This window comes from Bubalus kerabau, chromosome X (assembly GCF_029407905.1).
Source record: "Bubalus kerabau isolate K-KA32 ecotype Philippines breed swamp buffalo chromosome X, PCC_UOA_SB_1v2, whole genome shotgun sequence".
In the NCBI taxonomy this organism is placed as follows: domain Eukaryota; kingdom Metazoa; phylum Chordata; class Mammalia; order Artiodactyla; family Bovidae; genus Bubalus; species Bubalus kerabau.
The window spans coordinates 52,867,782-52,882,408 of record NC_073647.1 but is presented as its reverse complement, the minus strand read 5'-3'; the positions used below and the strand labels follow the sequence as shown (position 1 = coordinate 52,882,408).

At 34.1% G+C, this 14,627-nt stretch overlaps 1 protein-coding gene across 2 annotated transcripts in view; it reads right to left on the bottom strand.

Moving 5' to 3' along the window:
• The window catches only part of PCDH11X (protocadherin 11 X-linked), a 758,129-nt gene that overhangs the window by 266,811 nt on the left and 476,691 nt on the right, over nucleotides 1–14,627 (bottom strand). The window lies entirely within an intron of this gene.

Below are 14,627 nucleotides of genomic sequence, written 5' to 3'. Positions count from 1 at the left end.
GGAAAAGAAAACAAAAACAAAAAAAATCAGTTTCAATTTGTTATTGCAAGTACATTAAAAAAAAGTCAATATTCTCAGTGCAATAATACAGTTTTGGTCTTCTAGTGAAACTATTTTTATTTGTTGCATTCTTCAGTGGTTTCAGGAAAAGTGTATAACAACATTGTAAATATCATGCAACAATATGTAGAACAATATGAAGCCTTCAATTGGCATCAAAAATTGTTATATGCTTAGCTCACATAGGCATTAGGCGAGAAAAGACATCTTTCCAGTAAGATATTCTCCTATTATATCATTTATTTTCCATTCATTTTATAATGGATGAGTTTGTATATTTTTGAGATTAGTTGTTTGTCAGTTGCTTCATTTGCTATTATTTTCTCCCATTCTGAAGGCTGTCTTTTCACCTTGCTTAGAGTTTCCTTTGTTGTGAAGAAGCTTTTAAGTTTAATTAGGTCCCATTTGTTTAGTTTTGCTTTTATTTCCAGTATTCTGGGAGGTGGGTCATAGAGGATCCTGCTGTGATGTATGTCGGAGAGTGTTTTGCCTATGTTCTGTAGGAGTTTTACAGTTTCTGGTCTTACGTTTAGATCTTTAATGCATTTTGAGTTTATTTTTGTGTATGGTGTTAGAAAGTGTTCTAGTTTCATTCTTTTACAAGTGGTTGACCAGTTTTCCCAGCACCACTTGTTAAAGAGATTGTCTTTAATCCAAGGTATATTCTTGCCTCCTTTGTCAAAGATAAGGTGTCCATAGGTGCGTGGATTTATCTCTGGGCTTTCTATTTTGTTCCATTGATCTATATTTCTGTCTTTGTGCCAGTACCATACTGTCTTGATGACTGTGGATTTGTAGGAGAGCCTGAAGTCAGGAAGGTGGATTCCTCCAGTTCCATTCTTGTTTCTCAAGATTACTTTGGCTATTCGAGGTTTTTTTGGTATTTCCATACAAATTGTGAAGTTATTTGTTCTAGCTCTGTGAAGAATACCGTTGGTAGCTTGATAGGGATTGCATTGAATCTATAAATTGCTTTGGGTAGTATACTCATTTTCACTATATTGATTCTTCCAATCCATGAACATGGCATATTTCTCCATCTATTAGTGTCCTCTTTGATTTCTTTCACCAGTGTTTTATAGTTTTCTATATATAGGTCTTTAGTTTCTTTAGGTAGATATATTCCTAAGTATTTTATTCTTTTCGTTGCAATGGTGAATGGAATTGTTTCCTTAATTTCTCTTTCTATTTTTTCCTTATTAGTGTATAGGAATGCAAGGGAATTCTGTGTGCTGATTTTATATCCTGCAACTTTACTATATTCATTGATTAGTTCCAGTAATTTTCTGGTGGAGTCTTTAGGGTTTTCTATGTAGAGGATCATGTCATCTGTGAACAGTGAGAGTTTTACTTCTTCTTTTCCAATTTGGATTCCTTTTATTTCTTTTTCTGCTCTGATTGCTGTGGCCAAAACTATGTTGAATAGTAATGGTGAAAGTGGGCACCCTTGTCTTGTTCCTGACTTTAGAGGAAATGCTTTCACTTTTTCACCATTGAGGATAATGTTAGCTGTGGGTTTGTCATATATAGCTTTTGTTATGTTGAGGTATGTTCCTTCTATTCCTGCTTTCTGGAGAGTTTTTATCATAAATGGATGTTGAATTTTGTCAAAGGCTTTCTCTGCATCTATTGAGATAATCATATGGTTTTTATTTTTCAATTTTTTAATGTGGTGTATTATATTGATTGATTTGCACATATTGAAGAACCCAATCAAAAAATGGGCTAAAGAACTAAATAGACATTTCTCCAAAGAAGACATACAGATGGCTAACAAACACATGAAAAGATGTTCAACATCACTCATTATCAGAGAAATGCAAATCAAAACCACTATGAGGTATCATTTCACTCCAGTCAGAATGGCTGCGATCCAAAAGTCTATCAGCAATAAATGCTGGAGAGGGTGTGGAGAAAAGGGAACCCTCTTACACTGTTGGTGGGAATGCAAACTAGTACAGCCACTGTGGAGAACAGTGTGGAGATTCCTTAAAAAACTGGAAATAGAACTGCCTTATGATCCAGCAATCCCACTGCTGGGCATACACACTGAGGAAACCAGAAGGGAAAGAGACACATGTACCCCAATGTTCATCCCAGCACTGTTTATAATAGCCAGGACATGGAAGCAACCTAGATGTCCTTCAGCAGATGAATGGATAAGAAAGCAGTGGTACATATACACAATGGAGTATTACTCAGCCATTAAAAAGAATACATTTGAATCAGTTCTAATGAGGTGGATGAAACTGGAGCCTATTATACAGAGTGAAGTAAGCCAGAAAGAAAAACACCAATACAGTATACTAACACATATATATGGAATTTAGAAAGATGGTAACAATAACCCTGTACACGAGACAGCAAAAGAGACACTAATGTATAGAACAGTCTTATGGACTCTGTGGGAGAGGGAGAGGGTGGGAAGATTTGGGAGAATGGCATTGAAACATGTATACTCTAATGTATGAAACGAGTCGCCAGTCCAGGTTCAATGCACGATACTGGATACTTGGGGCTGGTGCACTGGGACGACCCAGAGGGATGGTATGGGGAGGGAGGAGGGAGGAGGGTTCAGGATGGGGAACACATGTATACCTGTGGTGGATTCATTTTGATATATGGTAAAACCAATACAATATTGTAAAGTTAAAATAAAAAAAAATAAATAAAATGGATGAGTTTTTATCTTGAGCATGAATACATTTCTTAAAAAAAAAAATCTAAGCTGGTTGGAGATTCATGATTTAGGAGTAAACATAAATATCTATACAGTTTTGGATACTATCCTCAAGTACCTAAATATTGACTTTTGTGGGTCTTAGGAATACCTTAATTCAATTCTATTCAACTAAATCTTTTCTGCAGCCATCCTGGTAAAATCATTCTTTTTGCTTTTATTTAAGACTCTTTTTTTCATCCCTTTCAACCTCAGGAAATGGGCAGTAAACTGATTTTGAAGACTCTGTAAGCATTTAGGTCATTTATCCCTTGAATTCATTCTTCTTTGTATGGGATGAATACATCACGTGATGAAGTATCATGTATCTAACATTTCTAGCTAATTATGGTCTCCAAAGTCCTTTCTCCTAATATTTTATCACACTTTCCTATAATAGTTACAGTTGTGTAAACGTTTCTTTGAGCATCACAGAAAATTGTGGAGGAGATAAGGCTGAATTTGAAATGAGGGTATGTACAAAAAGTGATACAATAAATATAGTAAGAGAATGAATGCTGTTGTACAGTGCTTTGATATGATTTCATATTTACTTGTTCATGACAAATATTAAGTTGTTTTGATCTAAGAACAAAGGTTTTAAAAGTAATATTGTTTTGATAAGAGAATTGAAGTTGTTATGTCAAGGTGTCATCATCAACATTTGCAACTGCTGATAAATACTCAGTCGTAGTTCAGATACTAAGGGGCAGTCCTGGGGTCTTATCAATTAAGAACAGATGAAGATGCAACTATGGCAAGGAAATATTAAGAGTACAAATATCCAGAGTCTATGAGAACCATCTGAGAGTGTTCAGTCCAGACAAGGTGTCTCTTGCTGATCTAAATAGCTCTCTGACTTTGGAGTATTAACTCCTGCCTAGGAAGGTGGATCCCTGCTTAGCAGTGGTGAAAATCAGGCAGTGGTGTGGAAGAAGGAGATTATCATGCTGGCCAGCACTAATGCCTTCATTTTCTAGTGATATGTTCTAGTAACAAGGGACTTTCATCTTTGCACTAACAACTGAACATCAGTTCTCAGTTGGCTAAGCTCTCTCTCCCAAAAGCCATCTCATAGAAATGTTAAGGAACTGTTGAAAGAAACCCACTGCTTTGGCCAGTTGCAATGATAACCTCTTGCCTGAGTTGTCTTGAAACAGGAGGTCCTGATAAAGAATGTGATGCTGCCACTGAAAACTAACTGGGAGAATTTGGGAGGGGTCAAAGAAAGGGGGAGAAGATGATATGTCCTGTCAATTTCCCAGAAACCCTCACACTAGAAACCATCTTGGCTGAAAGATGCAAACATCACCAGGGAGGACCCTCAGTCAGATCAAATATAAGCCAAGAAAGATGATTGATCAGCAACAACCCAGAAGCTAAGCACATTATCATAAAACCTGAGACTGCACACCATGTGGCAGAGCAGTCCTTCTGGTTTCTCTTACCCTCCTGCCCTCCACCCAAGAGCCCATTTACAATAAAGTATTTTGCTTTGTCAGTACATGTGTCTCCCTGGACATTTCATTTCCAAATGTTAGACAGGAGTCTACTCTCAGGCCCTGGAAGGGGGCCCCTTCCTGCAATAGAAAGGTACACCTCAGATAAATTTGGACCTTATTCTTTTCATCGTGCCCTTTGTCTGGAAAAATAGTATAATTAACCTATCATTGGTTTGGAGTATGTTATTTCTTTATTGGCTTATTAAGGGATATTATCTCCATGCTATTTGCTTATGAAATCATAATTCCCAGACTAGACCTGTGTTAAACAAAATATTAGCAAATATAATCTCATTCTCTGAGCATAATTTGCCTTGAAACAAAACAAAGGCTCTATATTTTGTTATACAATGACTTATTCTCAGACCAAAAAGGGTATATCTATATATTTCTTTTTCCTGTCATTTTAATATAACCTAAGTTTGCAAAATTGATATTTGACCCAGATAAGGGTATATCTATATATATTTTTTCCTGTCATTTTAATATAACTTAAGTTTGCAAAATTGATATTTGACCCAGATATCCTGACATGGGCACAATTCTATTACATAAGGAAATCAAAGTATGTTTGTTTTTTCTTTCCACTTTGGATAGTTATTTTTGGCCTTAAATATTCATATTGTTCTTATGTGTTGATCAAATTCAGCCATCAATGGCTCTGTGTTAGAATTTCATTTGTCTTTGAAGGCATAGCCTGAGCATAATGCTTTGAATAATCTCTTTGAAGAAAAAGTCCTTGTATTTTAATGTATTTAAACAATTGGTATTTATATCTCCTTTTATTATGAATGATAATTCTTAAATAACAGGTTAAAAATGTCAACTTTCCTACAGAGAAAATACCATGTACAAAAAAACACTCAAAAGTTTATCCATATCTAAGAATATGACATTCATGTCAATGTATGGCAAAACCACTACAATATTGTAAAGTAATTAGCCTCCAATTAAAATAAATAAATTTAAAAAATAAAAATACAATTCTTTCTTTTATAGAATAACAATAGATATTTCTATATTTGCTCCATTAGAATTTACTTTCAAGAACACAGTAGATTTTAGTTAGATGTTTTACCATTTATTACTGAGCAACTCAAAATCCTTAGCAAGACAAGTGAAAATATGAAAACATTAGTTATATCTATCTTGGTAAATCAGTGAATTATTGACAAATTAATGATAATATTTAAGGCTAGTCAAATATTCAGGAGAACACTTCTTTATCACTGCGGTGAAAAAAAGACAACTCCAGAATATGTGTTTATTTCATTAAATTATGCATTTTAAAAACAATAGCCTATGCTGTGCTACTTTTGCCCTTGTTTGAGAATTTCTACTGAGAAAAGTTCAAAATAGATCAAGTGGTAAATATTAAAATGATAGTTTTTGCATTTTTCTTACCACATAGACATAACACAATCTTTCACTATAAGTGGGCCATTCTCATGACAACTAGACAAGCATTAGAAATAAAAGAAAACACAGAAATATATTGGCAGGAATGTGAGTAGATTGTCAAATTGATACCAGATTTGATGATAGAAACATTTTTAAAAAATCAATTCTGGAAGGGAAAACACATGCTGAAAAGCAACTTATATTTTAATGAGGACATGGATTTTTAATCATTTTATATTTTTTAAAATAACCCCAAGAGATGAGTATTGAATCAACAAAATCACTGTCCAAACTAAATTATATATAGTGAAGGAGGGAGAAAAGTTCACCAGTCTGAACTTTATAAGCTCAGAAGTTTCTATAATACACTAATCAAGTAGTTTTCACACATTTTTATCAACATCTAGGTGTAAATAAATTATCTTACTACCAATAAATAAACATTTCTCCTATTTTATCTAATTTTCAAGATTGATAGAGCTGATTGACTCATTAAAAAGAGGAGCAAGATATAGAGCAGAAGAGAAGCAAGTTTGTTAATATCAATGAAACGATCCAACTAGGAGATAAACCTCAAATTTTAGTTAGCTCTCTTCTGTATCACACAGAATTAGCATAGTAGAATACGGTGGCAAATAAGTCATCACAGTGAAGAGTTATTCAAGTATACACTGAGGCTGTAACTGTATTGGTATAATTGAAAGAAATGATAATATTTCTTTGATCAAACGATTTTGGTATTCCTCAATATCTATGTGCTTTTGTATTTTAGCTTTGTTTTCAGTCTGTGCATTCAGAACAAACACAGCAAGAACAAAGTATGAGGTCAATACAAGAAGTTCTCTCTAACCCAAAAGAATATGGCCTCCCTGCAGGTTCTGAGAAATCCTAATTCCTTCTTTTACCCATCTCCAGGTTTATCACTTCTCTTCCTTTGCTTAAATGCATACAGTACAGTTGTTACCTTTATTCTGCCTTCATGTAATGCTGTTGCTTGCAGAGTATATGTCCTCTTGAGTATAACTGTTAAGAATTTCTTTTTTATTATTTTTTAAATATATTTATTTATTAATTGAAGAATAATTACTTTACAGAGTTTGTTGTTTTCTGTCAAACCTCAACATGAATCAGCCATAGGTATATATATATCCCCTCCCTTTTGAACCTCCCTCCCATCTCCCTCCCCATCCCACTACTCTAGGTTGATACAGAGCCCCTGTTTGAGTTCCCTGAGACATACAGCAAATTCCCATTGGCTATCTATTTTACAAATGGTAATGTAAATTTCTATGTTACTCTCTCTATACATCTCACCCCTTCCTCCCCTCTCTCCATGTCCATAATCACTAAGGCTAATGATAGATGAAGTGTTAGTCACTCAGTCTTGTCTGACTCTTTGCAAACCCATCGACTGTAGCCTACCAGGCTCTTCTGTCCATGGGATTCTCCAGGCAAAAATACTGGAGTGGGCAGCCACTCCCTTCTCCAAGGGATCTTCCTGACCCAGGGACTAAACTTGGGTCTCCCGCATTGCAGGCAGATACTTTACCATCTGAGCCACCAGAGAAGCCCCAGTGATAGAGTAAAAGGCATAAGAACTAAAGTCAGAAGCCAGGGGCACCACATCTCTGAACACAGGTAACAGAAAGAGGAAGAAATATATTAGAGAACAAAGACACCAGAGCTTATCCTTAATTACTACCCTGCCTCCTAATTAGGAAAGAAATAGAACAGCATGTTTATAGAGACAATGCATTTAATAAGAATAGATAGATTTTAAAGGCTTATTACAATGATCACTCAATAAAGCATCGACCATAATTAATTTTTTTAACTGAATTAGTATTATTGTCAGTTTACAATGTTGTGTTAGTTTCTGGTGTACAGCAAAGTGATTCAGTCATGCATACATATATATCTATTCTTTTCTTACTCTACCCTTATAGGTTATTACAAAATATTGAGTATAGTTCCCTGTGTTATACAGTAGGTTATCTATTTTACATATAGTAGTCTGTATATGATAATCCAAAATTCTTAATTTGTCTCTCCCCTTTTCCCCTTTGGTAACTGTACATTTGCTTTATATGTCTATGTGTCTATTTCTGTTTTGTATATAAATTCATGGGCTTCCCTGGTGGTTCAGTTGGTAAGGAATCTTCCTGCAATGCAGAAGACCCAGGTTCGATCCATGGGTCAGGAAGATTCCCTGGAGAAGGAAATAGCAACTCACTCCAATATTCTTCCCTGGGAACTCTAATGGACAGAGGAGCCTGACGGGCTGTAATCCATGGGGTCACAAGAATCAGACATGACTTAGGGACTAAACAACCACCACCACATAAGTACATTTGTATCATTTTTTTTTTTTTAGATTCTATATATAAGAAATATTGTATGATATTTGTCTTTCTCTCCCTGGCTTACATCATTTGGTATGATAATCTCTATGTACATCCAACTGTGACTCAGTTTTTGTCAGTTGGATCAGGTGCAATAGCAAATTGAGATGTTCACTGTGGTAAAAATAACAAAAAGCATTTCTGATGACACGAGCAGGGCTGTAAGGGTAACTTTTCTGAATTGCATAGTCAAAATGAAACATTTATGACTGTATACACAGAATACACATAAAATAAATATTTGTCTAACAAATGGCCAAAACTGCATGAGAAGTTTAAAAAAAGAAATCTTTAGGGTGCATGTGTGTTTATAGTGTAACAAATTAGAAGCCTAAGGAATCAGGTCTAATATTAATACTATAGAAGGTAAGCTTACCACTCCCCCTAATATACACTTTAAAAATATCAGAATGTGGAGTATAATTTTTACTTGGTTTAAATCTTCATGTAACTACAGTGGCCTGGTTTAATTTTTTTTAGTAGGCTGGTACACGTGACATTGTATTTCAGAAATTTATTCAATTATCAACTTAGAGTGTTGTTGGCTTCAGGGGAAATATACTGGTGAATCTAATAAAAATAATAAACTTAAATGTATTAAACATGTTTACTATTTTCTTTCTAAAATATAAATCATCATTTCAAAAGAATACATTTATGAGAATGTATCTAGGTATTTTTATTGCCTTATTCTCTTTTTTTATAAATTTGAGAATTGATATAAAAGTTGTATACATAGTGTCAACTCATCAGTAAAGAGATTATGAAATTTGAAATCAGAAGATCATTGGGTTTCAGTCTTAAGTTCACAAGTAGCTATATGAACTTATCCAAACAAAACTTTAGAAGGCTGTATCTTCCTCCTACACTAAAACCAGGGCATTAGCTACATTTAATGATGATCATGATGGGCTTCTCTGATGGTTCAGATGGTAAAGAATCTGCTTGCAGTGTGGGAGATCCAGGTTCGATCCCTGTGTCAGGATGATCCCCTGGAAAAGGAAATAGCAACCCACTCCAGTATTCTTCCTTGGAGAATTCCATGGACAGAGGAGCTTGGAGGGCTATAGTCCAAGGAGCCGCAAAGAGTTGGACACAACTCAGAGGCTACACTCAATGATGATGGTGGTAATGATTGTGACAATGACAGGAATAATATCACTATAATTTTCACTGCCACTGGTATCATCACCTTTCATTTATTGAGTGTGAAGCATTTCACCAAATGCTTTACAAGTATCATCTCACTGAACTGATATAGTGACACTTTGATGTGAGAAAATTATCAATCCCATTTTACAAAGAGGAATATGTGAATCAAAGAGGTGAAGGAACTTATTTAGTCACTCTACTTGTAAGGTATAGAAGTTTTCAACTCAGCTCTTCTGGATTCTAAAGTTCTGGAATGTAAGCTCCATGGCAGCACACATTTTGTCATTTTGAGTTTTGAAATTCTGCTATGTTCTTAATGCCTAAAAGAGTGCCTGGTACTAAGGAGACCTGCAATAAATATCTATAAATTGAATTAAATAACAAGATATTCCTCCATTTTTTAATTGCATAGATAATTAGAGCTGTGGCATAATTGATTATGACTCTTATTGGAAAGTACAAATTTTATAGCTTCACTGATTGGATTCAACTGTTGCCTTGGTCACTTATTACCTATGTGACCCCAGGCATGCTTCTTCTTGTCATTTTGGCTTAGTTTAATCATCTATAGAATAGAGAAATATGAGTTCCTACTTTACAGTATTTGTTACAAGGGTTAAAGTAAACTAGGAGCATTGAACTGTAGTTGGCTGTTTTAATAGTATATATATATGTTAGTTATTGCTGGTGAGTCATATTAACACATTTATTGATATATAACATATAATGTAGAATTCATCCATTTAAAGGACAAATTCAGTGTTCTTTTGTATATTCACAGGTATCTGCAACCATTATTATAGTCAATTTTAAAGTATTTTGTCACCTCAAAAAGAAACCCCACACCCTTTAACTGTCACCTCCAACCTTTCATTTCTCATAAGCTTTAAGCAACCTCTAACCTACTTTCTTTTTATATTTCTCTGTTCTGGACTTATGAATAAAATCACTTAATATGCAGCCTTTTGTGGCTGGTTTCTCTCATTTATCATAATGATTTAAAGATTTAGCTATGTTGCATCATGTTTCAGTAAGCCATTCATTTTTTATGTCCAAGTAATATTTCACTGAATAAATATACAATATTTTGTTTAAACACTCATCAATTAATGGGAATTTGGGTTACTTACACCTTTTGGGTATAATGAATAATGTTACTTGTAAACACATACAGAGGTTTTTGCTTGGACATGTGTTTTCATTTCTCTTGGTTATACTTGTATACCTAGGAGTGAAATGGCTGAAAACTCTATGCTAAAACATTTGAGGAAATGCTAGACAGTTTTTCAAAACAGCTGCACTGTTTTACACTCCCATCAGTAGTGTACAAATGTTCCAATTTCTCCAAACCTTTCCCAACAATATAATTTCATTTTTAACTTATTAACTTTAGAATTAAAGACCCTTGAAAATATAATATAATTAAATATTAGAATTAAGTATTAGAAAATTTATAATTAAATACCTGTCTAAATATTTTTTAAACTATATGCTGGAGTTCAAAATTATTTTAATTAGGTCTGTAAAACTATGGTACATGAACTATTCTACTATTAATATATGAACTTAACGTGGTATTCCTTGTTACTAAGATATCAGTGAACAGATTGCCAAACTCATCCATTCAAAGGGTTGAAAAGTTACCTATCTCTTGATATAGGTCTACCTTTGTGGCTCAGACAGTAAATAATCTACCTGCAATGCAGGAGATCTGGGTTTGATCCCTGGATGAGGAAGAACCCCTGGAGAGGAGAATGACTACCCCCTCCAGTAGTCCAGATATGAATTTACACATAATTTGAAATACGTTAAGGAAATTCTCTCTGAATGAAACTTTTTTAAAATGGTTGCCAAATTATTATTTATTCAAGTCCACCTACCATATAGTGTGTGTGTGCATGCTCAGTCATGTCTGACTTTTTGCAACCCCATGGACTGTAGCCTTCCAGGTTCCTCTGTCCATGGGATTTTCCAGGTAAGAATACTGGAGTGGGTTGCCATTTCCTCCTCTAGGGGATATTCCCGACCCAGGGATCAAACACGCATCTCCTTTGTCTCCTGCATTCCAAGGATTATTTACCCCTTGAGACATCAGGGGAGCCCATGGAACAATGACATTGCATTTGCTGAATATGGGGGAAAGGGATTGAAAGTACTTGATTAAATCCAGTTGAAATGATTTTTCATGGGTCCTGAATCTTGGAACATGCAGAGATTATATTCAGTACCAGAATGAGAGCCAAACTAAAGGGGGAAAAAAAAAACAACAACAGTGCTTTATTCAGAATTGATACTAGAATTGATCTAACAAAGCTAAACAAGAGTAAAATATTCTCAAAATGACCTAGAAGCAGAATATTATGGATGATACAAATCCATAGTTTCTTATTGAAGACAGGGTTGGGCTAGAATACTATTGCACTTGCTTTCACATAATCTTTCTGGCTTATTCAAAACTCTACTCTTGCCCTGAAATATTCTTATACTGTGACAGTAACAAAAGCAATGCGACAAACACATCTGCTTTCTGAAAATACTGCAGGTCAGTTGAAACAATGTATCATTTTTGTTTGAATTTTGCATAAAATACCTCTGTTTGCTGCTAAAAAATGTATGCCATTGTCTTTATCATCATTTTAAATTACAGATCATCTTAACATGTCCTTCTCATGAAATGTAAAAATCTGACAATGCTGCATTGTGTCTATTAAACTTATAGATGTTACAATATAAGCATCAAAGTACTAAAGTGATTATGAGAATAAACATCAGAATACAAATGATCTTTCTTTTTTTCTAGAAGGAAAACATTTTTTAAAGTGCAGTAGCTACCAGACTGCTTACCTCTGTGAAGGCTTTTTTTTTTTTTTTAATAATAGATGAAAGCATAACTAGATCTATGATAAAATAAAAATTGAAAAGCAACCTATGTGTCTGCCTTTATATCAAACTCTAAGATAAACAAAGACTACTTTTAAGTAGTGTTATTGTTCATTAGCATTGTTTCAAGTGAAAGTTAAATGTTAATCTTATATAAATACTAGTTAAGCATGTGACTTTCTGATTGTGACTTGAAACTAAGATTCTTAATTTATCCTTTGGCTTTAAACTAGTATTACCTAGCTGAGAGAAAAATAAGTTATTACAACTGTCTGATATCCTTTGGCTTTAAACTAGTATTACCTAGCTGAGAGAAAAATAAGTTATTACACCTGTCTGATATCAATTGTCATTTCTGGCTTATTTTCTAGATGGGAAAAATATTCCTTTTTAAGATTATCATTCAGTTTTCTTGAACTTTTAGCTGATTACTGATATATCCTCCCCTATTTCAAACTCCTCTAGCAATTCTATGCTGAATTTCTACTTTTCATGCATTTCTGTGGAATTTCAGCTTTATTTCAAATCATTAAAAAAAAAAAAAAAAAAAAAAAAAAAACAGAGACTCGAATCCCTTCATTTTTTCCCCAGCTGAATGCATTGCTTTTAGGTTTGCTACATTCATTAGGCTTGTCTTAATAATGTCAATTCAAATAAAGCATAATAGTTTTAGTGGATAAAATAATGTACTCCAACAACTCATCTCCACTCCAAACTCAAAATTTGATCTTATTTGTAAAAAAAAAAAAAATTTTGAGATGTTAGTTAGATAAGGATCTTCAGTTGAAATCATCCTGGTTTTAGAGATGCCCTAAATCCAATAACTGGTGTCCTTTTAAGAAGAAACTTGAAAGTGTTAGTTGCTCAGTCATGTCTGACTCTTTGGGACCCCGTGGACTGTAACACATCAGGCTTCTTTGTCTGTGGACTTCTCCAGGCAAGAATGCTGGAGAGCGTTGCCATTCCCTTCTCCAGAGGATCTGCCCAGGGCAAGGATGGAATCCAGGTCTCCTGCATCACAGGCAGATTCTTAACCAACTGAGAGGACACATATCAACAGAAAGAAGGTAGCCAAGTGATAGCAGGACAAGACTGGGGGGATGCAGCTACAAGATAAGGAATGACAAAGATTGTCAAGTGCCCCCAGAAGCTGGAAGGAACAAGGGGCTCTCAGAGGCACTGAGGATACCTTGATTTCAGAATTTGAACCTGCAGAATTGTGAGAGTATAAATTTCTGCTGTTTTAGCCAATTTTTTTGGGTAATTTGTTCTGGTGCAAACAAATAGTGAAGGGACTATGCTCCCATTTCAACAAAAAAAATACACAAAGATATAAAATAGATTGTTCTATTTTCTGATTATCAAACCAAAATGCATTGAAAGATTATTGAACACCAATCACTGTATTTTATATAATATGTAAATTTTTGGAGGACTGGTATAATCATAAGCAAGAATATCATACAATAGACACAGAATATCCAGTTTTGAATAAATAGATACAGGTTCCAGTTTCAGATCTTTTACTCATCTGTAAAACATTTGGCAGAACCCTCTTTGGTACTATATACACATACTCTAAATTATAGAAAAATGTATGGAATAAGGCCCTTGCCCAAAAGGATCTCAGAGTTTAATAGGGAAGCCAGAGGTAGTAATCAATAAATACAATATTACATATTAAGTGTTACAATGGGCAGATGAATAAAATACTATCATACCATAAGAGAGCAAGTAGCTGTTTAATGCTGAGCAAGTCCTTTGAGATCTCTGAATCTGTTTAATGATCTGTAAAATGGAGATAACAATAACAATTCATAGCCTACCTACCTCTGGAGATTATTTTGAAGATGAAATAAAATAAAATCCTCTTCCTCTGATCCCTCCTTTCTTCTATATTTTTCTTTCCCAACTATTTTGAAAATCTACTATTTTAAGAGTCTTATGAATCAGACTCTCTCTTAGGTATTTAATATGCATTATTTGAATTATCCTTAAAATAGTTCATCATGATAAATGAAATTGTGCTAATATTACATATTCGGAAATCAAGGTGTGGAGATTTATACTATGTGCCAAAATTGCGTAAATCAGGAAGGAAATATTCTTTTCATCTAAGCCTGTTGTAAGTCTTAGGTATAAATACATGAAAAATAAATATTATACTACTAGAAGTTAATGTTCTATGTACCTCAATACCTAATAATAAATTAGATGATGAACAATTCTAACTAGATAAATATTATATATTCCCTATAGTACTTTATTAGCTCAGAAAGAACATTCTTATGTGTTTCTATAAAGTAGTCATAGGCATTGATTTTAATGGTAGGCAATTACATTTGTATTTACCTATTGGATTTCTCTAAGCTAATTTTCCCTTAAAATTTACAATTACATTTATATTAACTGTAAGAATATTCAGTGTTTTACATATGCAAGCAACATGGCCAGCTGTATAATGTGGAGCCTCCAATATTAGTTTATTTTATATAATGTAGGCAAACTACT